Source organism: Gekko japonicus, unplaced genomic scaffold (assembly GCF_001447785.1).
Source record: "Gekko japonicus isolate JY-2015 unplaced genomic scaffold, Gekko_japonicus_V1.1 scaffold39, whole genome shotgun sequence".
NCBI classification, from domain to species: Eukaryota; Metazoa; Chordata; class Lepidosauria; order Squamata; family Gekkonidae; genus Gekko; species Gekko japonicus.
In genome coordinates, this window is record NW_015169778.1 from 190,475 (window position 1) to 197,628 (window position 7,154).

General features: G+C 44.1%; 1 protein-coding gene across 1 annotated transcript in view; it reads left to right on the forward strand.

The window, feature by feature from the left end:
* Nucleotides 1-7,154, forward strand: part of ZNF516 (zinc finger protein 516) — a 147,949-nt gene that overhangs the window by 80,875 nt on the left and 59,920 nt on the right.

A 7,154-nucleotide genomic window follows, 5' to 3' on the forward strand; every position in this document is an offset into this window, starting at 1 on the left:
CTCCTCTCTCCCCCCCCAGATAGGGAATGACTGTGAATTCTGTCTAGTCCGCTTTCTGCTCTGGGATTCTCAGTTTAAATATTAAGAATCTGACAGTGGGGTGGATGCTGTGAAACTTGCCTAAGACTTTGGAATAGAATTGCCAACTGAAGGTTAGAAAATTCCTGGAGGTTTGGGGTTGGATCCGGGGAATCAAGGGGTTTGGGGAGAGGAGGGACTTTAGGAGAGCATAATGCCCTCCAAAACAGTCATTTTCTCCAGGGGAACTGATATCTGTATCCTGAAGATTAGTTAAAATCCTGAAAGATTGCCAGACTCCACATGGTGGGTAGCAAGCCTACTCTGGAGGCATGGAGGGATGTGCCTTTGTTTAATAACCAATGAGACAGTTAACGTTATTGTAACAAAAACTTTTAAAAATTGGTGTCATATTTCTCTCCAGTCTTCTGGTACAGCAGCTGAATTTAGTGATAGGTAGATCAACAATCACACATCTAAGTTCCTTAAGAACTCTCAGGTATATGGACCTGGAGGCTTATCAGTTTTTAAATTCCCCAAGAGGTCTAGAATGTCATCTCTCGTAGCCTCAGTTTGGCTCAGTTCTTCAGACTCCCTTCCTGAAAATAGGGGCTGTGGCATGGCCCCACCACAGTGGAACACAGAAGGGAAAAATTCATTGAGCTTCTCTGCCATCTACCCATCTTCCTTTAGCAATCCCTTGATTCCTTTGTCATCCAAAGGCCCCACTGCTTCTGTGGCTGGTTTCCTGCTTCGGATATATTTTTTTAGATGTTTATTGTTTGTCTTAATACTTTTAGCAAACCACTTCTCAAAACCTCTTTTTGCATGCCTAACTGTTAACTTACATTTTTTTTGCCAGAGCCTGTGGTCCCTCATGTTCAATTCATTGGAGCCAGTTTGGTGTAGTGGTTAAGTGCGGACTCTAATCTGGGCGAACTGGGTTTGATTCCCCACTCCTCCACTTGCAGCTGCTGGATGACCTTGGGCAAGCCATAGTTCTGGCACAGCTGTTCTTGAAAAAGAGCAGTTTCTGTCAGAGCTGTCTCAGCCCCACCTACCTCACAGGGTGTCTGTTGTGGGGAGGGGAAGGGAGAGGAGTTTGTAAGTCGCTCTGAGACTCCCTTGGGTAGTGAAGGGCGGGGTATAAATCCAATCTCCTCCTCCTCCTCTTCTTCTTAAAAGCCACCTCTTTACTTTTTTATAGCTTCCGTGATTTGCATTGTTAACCACGCCGGCCTTCTCTTAGACTTGGCAGTGCCTTTCCTCACCTGTGGAATGCAATCTCTTTAGGTTTCAATTAGTGTGGTTTTAAATAGCTTTCAAGCATCCTGTAGGGATTTGACTCGCTTGTGTTTCTCTTCAACTTCCTTTTTACTATTCCTCTCAGTTTTGTAAAGTTCTTTCTTTTGAAATCAATGCTACCATTTTGGGCAAATAGAGTATCTTTCCATTGATCTGAATGCTGAGCTTTATAGCATTGTGGACACTGTTCTCAGTTGGTGTAACAACCTCTAAATCTCTTATAAAGTCTTGAGACCTGCTCAGAACTGAGTCCAAGATCACTGTCCCTCTGGTTGGTTCTGTGACCAATTGGTCCAGTGCACAGTCATTTATGATGTCTAGGAATTTCATTTCTATGGCATGACTTGAGTACATTTACACAGTCAATGTGAGGGTAGTTAAAGTCTCCCAGTCAGAGGTCATTTCATAGAAAAAGAGGTGCAGGAGCTCATCAGCATAACTAATTAGCATAACTTATTTACATATGCCACACTCCCTTACATCACCGGAAGTGTGTCAGAAGGCAACACCCACCACTCAGGCTCCATCCCAAAAATCTCCAGGTATTTCCCAACTCAGAGCTGGCGAGCCTACCTGGAGAAAAACTGCTTCAAAAGCACAAAGAAAATTTGTGGCAGGGGATCAGCTTCATAGCTGAAGAAGTGCCCAGTGACACAGTTGTGAACAGAGGCTACAGTTCCCACATTTGCAGAAGTCTACAGATATGGGCAACATCCTCTTCACTTGCTACCTACATGTAATGGTTGATGAGTCAGTTTCAATGTATCTGAAAAAGAGTGTTGGTTTTAAAAGTGCCACTGGACACAAACTTTATTCTATTGGTCAACATGGCTACCCACCTGAATCTATGCAAACCTCAATTATTCAAGACGGCACTTCTGCACAGGCAATAGGGTTACACTATAAAAAAGACTTCACAAATTTACTTGAACAAATTATTAGGGTAGACCCAACACCTCCTGTCCACACATGCTTAAGGTAGGATAGCAGCTCAATGTTTCATTAGCAGTGATACTTAAGAATATCTGTTCCAATGCAACTGAACAAAGTTTGAGTTTAGTGGCACCTTTAAGACCAACAAAGTTTATTCACATGAAAGCTTAGACCCAGAATTAAACTCTGTTGGTCTTAAAGGTGCCACTAGACTCAAGCTTTGTTCGGCACATTTTGTGTTTATTGACTGTTAACCTTTATTCAAGCCAGTTATAGGTAAGATTGGTATATAGACCTTCTACTTTAAAGTAATTACAAAGGAGCTATGGAGAGGAGGAGAAGCAGATGATCTATATGAAACAAAAGGCTAGCACATAAGGAAACAGCAGAACAATACTGACAACCAACTCTTGAGTCAAAATATAGCTACACAAATGAACCCAATCATAACTGCAGAAGTTTTTAGACAGAAGGAAACTGAAAGAGAGCCTCTTAAGAAAAAATATATACATGTGATTGTCTGCAATCAGCTAACACAAAACTAAGTGCTTTTGCACCAAGGGACCACATCAATTTCATAGAAAAGGGCCAAACCTACACCCCCCATTCTTCTCCGGGGGCCAGGGGAGACCTGGTAACCCTAGCTACTAGTCTAGCCTACCTTGCAGGGTAGTTGCAAGGATCCAGTCCACCCGCCTGAACTCCTCTCTCCGCCTAGCTTACCTGGTGCGGGGCTGTTGTTGCGTGCCTAGGCTCCCTCCCGTTTCCGCTCCCTCCTGCACCTGGCAGGGCCTGGGCAGCCACAGCGCAGGCCTCGCGCTTGGCCTCGAGTTGAGGAGGGTGGTGCGGAGGATGCACATGGCCTCGGGCAGGTAGGGGGCCAAGGCAGTGGCAGGGCAGAGGCGCAAGAGGAGGCGCAGGAGGCCGAGGCCTTCGCTGGGAAAGAAAATGCTCTCCAAATCCTGCATCAATGCTCCATGGCTGGCGGAGAGAGGGAGGCGGGGAGGCCTCAGCACCGGCCAGCCACTCACTCGCTCACTCGCTGGCGCCAAGGAGACTGAGTGTGCCAGGTGGGCGAAGGCCAGGAGGCCACTCATTGCCGTAGAGATGGGATTGGCAACACTGCTGGAGCGGTGCTCCAGCCCGCTCCGGCCTGAAATGACCCCTGCTCCCAGTATAATAACATTATCTGCATTAGTCACCTCCCTTATTTTTTTCTCAATCACAAGATCAGCCTCAAGGGTTTGATCAGGTGGGCCATAGTACACCCCCACTTTTAAGTAACCCTTATTTCTACCCATATCACTTCTGTTGGGGAGTGAATTCCTCTGATGTTTTCTAACTTATTTGAATCTTTGCCCTCTTTGATGTACAACACAACACCAACAACAACCCTTCTGAGATTCTGTGCATCATAATTGTTTCCAGTTAGACTATTTTCTTGTTTCAGCTTCCCTGATGCCCCAAAAAACTGCCTATGATATATAGTTGTTATTTATTTATTTATTATTTTCGATTTATATCCCGGCTTGCCTGCACAGGAAGGCTCAAGGTGGCGGCAGGCTCAAGGCGGTAATTTCTGACCACATACCTATATCATTAGCCCTCCAGTTTCCAGACTGAGTTAGATCACCTGGTTTATAATGTTTTAATGTTTCTCTTTTTAATGATGAGACTTCTGAAGTACAGATGATGGCTGAGTTATTAGAATATTTTAGTAGTAATCAAGGAACAGGTAGTACTCATGCTATTGAATGGGATGTTTGTAAAGCTTATATTAGAGGGGGAATCATTGCATATGCTTCTTATAAGAAATAGTGTAGAGAAGAGAATAAACAACTTTGAAAAATAGATTGAAATATCTATTAAGTCAATTTGCTGTATTTCCTACATCAGCTCTCTATCAGGAACAGCAACTAATTAAATATGAACTAAATAATACACTATGAGTGAGATCAGAATATGCTTTAACATGTTTGAGCCAGTTATATTGGGAAAGTGGTGAGAGACCAGGTAAAATCTTAGCATACCATTTAGGGCAGCAAAAGAATAAGAACTATATTCCTTTGATCAAAGATGAGATGAATACAATACCTACTGTCTACTGAAATAAATACAGTTTTGTTAGTTTTGTTCTGAATTTTACAATAAAGGCAAAGAACTCGCAGAAAAGTAGTTGATTATAAAACTCATCAGATCATGTCAGGCACTTGTGTGACTGCTGGCCCTCTGCATGTATCACACACCCTGGACAAGATTCTCCTTGAAGCAGTAGTTCACAACCACATACACAGTAGCGTTTGTGACAGAATTCATTGCAGACCAGTGTTTTGGGGGATCCTCGTAATCTGATTCGAGAATCTCAAATAGGCACTTTCACTTTGACAAATTTGGGACAACTGCAGTCCTGCTTGTCTTCTGCCTCTTTATTTGATGGGCCTTGAAAAACCAGAAAATATAAAACAATATACACACCTACATAAGAACATAAGAAAACTACCCCAGACATAGTGTTCTATCTATATATTGTGGCTATTAGCCATTGATGAACCTCTATTCCCTGTTTATCCAATCCCCTCTTGAAGTTGTCTATGCTTGTGATAGTGAATTATTCCATGAGTGAAGAAATACTTCCTTTTCTGTTCTAAGCTTACTGCTAATTAATTTCATTGAGTGCCCAAGAGTTCTTGTATTGTGAGAAAGGGAGAAAAGTACTTCTTTCTCTGCCTTCTCTACCCCATGCACAATTTTGTAACCCTCTATCATTTCACCACTCAGTCGCGGTTGCTCCACGCTAAACAGCCCTAACCTCTTTAACCTTTCTCCATAAGGAAGGTGTTCCATCCCCTTAATCATTTTAGTTGCCCTTTTCTGCACCTTTCCCAATGATACAATATCCATTTTGATGTGCGGTGACCAGAACTGTACACAGTATTCCAAATGAGCCTGCACCATAGAGTTATACAGGGGTGTTATGATACTGGCTGATTTATTTTCAGTCCCCTTCCTAATAATCCTCTTCTTGCAGGTGTAGGCCCAATCTCCATATCACCCACATCGTTAGGAATGTCAGGCTTGGGCTCCAGTGCTGTATCTTGCTCTTCTCCATCTGGTGTAGCAACAAGTTGCTTTACAATGGGGGGTGCAGCATCTTCTTCATCCTGAATCATATATTGTCTTTTGATTGCTTTCTGTCTCAGCACCACTGGTGCTTCCTTCATTTTGGGAGAGTTTATGGGGGTGTTCTCCATGTCGTAAAGGACCAGCAGCAAGAGAAAGCATGTCACATGCCTGTACAGAGTCCTCTCCTCCATTTAATGAGCAGGCTCTTTGCCCACTGGCGCATTTGAACCTCAACAGCAGCTGTTGGCTATGGAATGCCAGGATGAGTGAATAGAGTGGTCACCAGTGTTCCCTCTAAGCTGAGTTAGTGTGAGCTAGCTCACAGTTTTTTAGCCTCTGGCTCACACATTTTTGTCTTAGCTCAGGAGGATGGCTCCAGAGCAAACTAATTTATGCAGTGGCCAAAATGCCAGGATGAGTGAATAGAGTGGTCACATGCTTACCTATGGGGGAAGGGGAATGGGGGAGGGGTGGCAGATGGGGGAGAGGTGGCACGTGGGGGAGTGGTGTGTGTGGGAGCAGGGCAGCTGTCACTGTAATGGAATATCTCCCTTACATACTACTCAAGTCTGAATCCTGTTTTATTCAAATTGCTGCTGGATGCTTAGCTATGCACCTTCTTGAAAAAGAACTCTTATGTCCAGGACAGTGCAAATTAAGCCAGAATTTGCTTACTTTTGCATGATGGAGGAGTGTTTTAACTTAGACTCTGGATCTAGGTTTAACGAATGCCATGCTATAGTGAATGTGCTTTTCTCCTGTGCAGATATACCTGTGAATTTAGAGGAAATAAAAAGAAGTACTTGCTTTAGAGAAGTACTTACTAATTCTTACTATTGACTATTAAAAGAGGTTTGAAGGTTTGACAAGTTGCAAGGCAAATGGATAGCCTTATGATAAAGGCCACATAGGAATGTTGGCTGAATGTTATGAAATGCAATACATTGCTTCTCCCTCTGAGGTGGAGGACATCTTGTGGGTAGTTCCCATCCATCACTTAGGGAGGCAGGACTAATTTCAATTACTTCCTGTTTCCTGTAGTGGGAGTCACCCTAGGCTCAGTTCTTTTCCTGCCTCAGAAGGGAGAGCAGCTAGGTGTAGGCTCTGCCTAACCCTATCTTTCTGAGTTAACTTACTTTCACTTTCTCCTTCCATCTTTGCTGTTCCCTCTCTCTGAAGAAACTTAAGAAAAATCAAATCCTTTTCTTCTTCCTTCCTATATGCTATCCTCTTTTCCCCCCCCCCCCTTTGGAGGTTGAGCATTGCCGGGCCGGTTGCTCTCTTAATGGGAGGGGGATCTCACAGACTGCCTTCCATGGCATTAAGAGAGGATAGCAATGGATTTCTCTCCAGTCCGGAGATAGAGGCTGTGGCGGTGGCCGCCACTCAACCAGCAAAGCAAGGCGAGGATGGCATTCCAAAGCGCGAAACAGCTGCACACCCCTGCAGCATTTACGGAGCCCGCTCCAGCCTCAGCGGCTATTTTGGAGTCCACTGTGTTCCCTCTAAGCTGGGTTAGTGTGAGCTAGCTCACAGTCTTTTAGCCTCCGGCTCACACATTTTTGTCGTAGCTCAGGAAGGATGGCACCAGAGCAAACTAATTTATGCAGTAGCCAAACCACCTGCTCACAACTTTAATGACATTAGCTCAGAAAGTAGAATTTTTGCTCACAAGACTCCACAGCTTAGAGGGAACATTGCTGGCCACTCTATGCTTTAAGACGGGAATGGCAAGCAGAGCCTAATCCCGCACATGGCGCACCCCGAGACCTATG